This window comes from Arachis ipaensis, chromosome B7 (genome assembly GCF_059453495.1).
Source record: "Arachis ipaensis isolate K30076 ecotype BB chromosome B7, ASM5945349v1, whole genome shotgun sequence".
Taxonomy (NCBI): Eukaryota; Viridiplantae; Streptophyta; class Magnoliopsida; order Fabales; family Fabaceae; genus Arachis; species Arachis ipaensis.
The window spans coordinates 92,496,397-92,497,612 of record NC_142442.1 but is presented as its reverse complement, the minus strand read 5'-3'; the positions used below and the strand labels follow the sequence as shown (position 1 = coordinate 92,497,612).

Here is a 1,216-nt window from a genome sequence, read left to right as displayed (position 1 = left end):
GTTTCTCTGATGCAGCAGAACTGCAAGTTTCATGGACTTCCATCTGAAGATCTTTTTCAGTTCTTAACTGAATTCTTGTAGATCTGTGATACTATTAAGACTAATGGAGTAGATCCTGAAGTCTACAGGCTCATGCTTTTCCCTTTTGCTGTGAGAGACAGAGCTAGAATATGGTTGGACTCTCAACCCAAAGATAGCCTGAACTCTTGGGATAAGCTGGTCAAGGCTTTCTTAGCCAAGTTCTTTCCTCCTCAAAAGCTGAGTAAGCTTAGAGTGGATGTTCAAACCTTCAGACAGAAAGAAGGTGAATCCCTCTATGAAGCTTGGGAGAGATACAAAGAACTGACCAAAAAGTGTCCTTCTGACATGCTTTCAGAATGGACCATCCTGGATATATTCTATGATGGTCTATCTGAATTGGCTAAAATGTCATTGGATACTTCTGCAGGTGGATCCATTCACCTAAAGAAAACACCTACAGAAGCTCAAGAACTCATTGACATGGTTGCTAATAACCAATTCATGTACACTTCTGAGAGGAATCCTGTGAGTAATAGGACGCCTATGAAGAAGGGAGTTCTTGAAATTGATACTCTGAATGCCATACTGGCTCAGAATAAAATATTGACTCAGCAAGTCAATATGATTTCTCAGAGTCTGAATGGAATGCAAGCTGCATCCAACAGTACTCAAGAGGCATCTTCTGAAGAAGAAGCTTATGATCCTGAAAACCTTGCAATAGCAGAGGTGAATTACATGGGTGAACCTTATGGAAACACCTATAACCCCTCATGGAGAAATCACCCAAATCTCTCATGGAAGGATCAACAAAAGCCTCAACAAGGCTTTAATAATGGTGGAAAAAATAGGTTTAACAATAGTAAACCTTCTCCATCATCCACTCAGCAACAGACAGAGAACTCTGAACAAAATACCTCTAATTTAGCAAACTTAGTCTCTGATCTATCTAATGCCACTGTGAGTTTCATGAATGAAACAAGGTCCTCCATTAGAAATTTGGAGGCACAAGTGGGCCAGCTGAGTAAAAGGATCACTGAAATCCCTCCTAGTACTCTCCTAAGCAATACAGAAGAAAATCCAAAAGGAGAGTGCAAGGCCATTGACATAGTCAACACGGCCGAACCTGGAGAGGAAGGGGAGGACATGTTAGTAAAGGTTGAAGGCCTTTACATCCCTGCTGATTTCATAATCGTTG

At 41.0% G+C, this 1,216-nt stretch overlaps 1 non-coding gene across 1 annotated transcript; it reads right to left on the bottom strand.

Moving 5' to 3' along the window:
• Window positions 1–264: 264 nt before the first annotated feature.
• On the bottom strand, window positions 265–372 carry LOC148553368 (small nucleolar RNA R71). Its single transcript, XR_015892759.1, has one exon. It is a non-coding gene; the product is annotated as a small nucleolar RNA R71 (small nucleolar RNA).
• Between the last annotated feature and the right edge of the window lie 844 nt (window positions 373–1,216).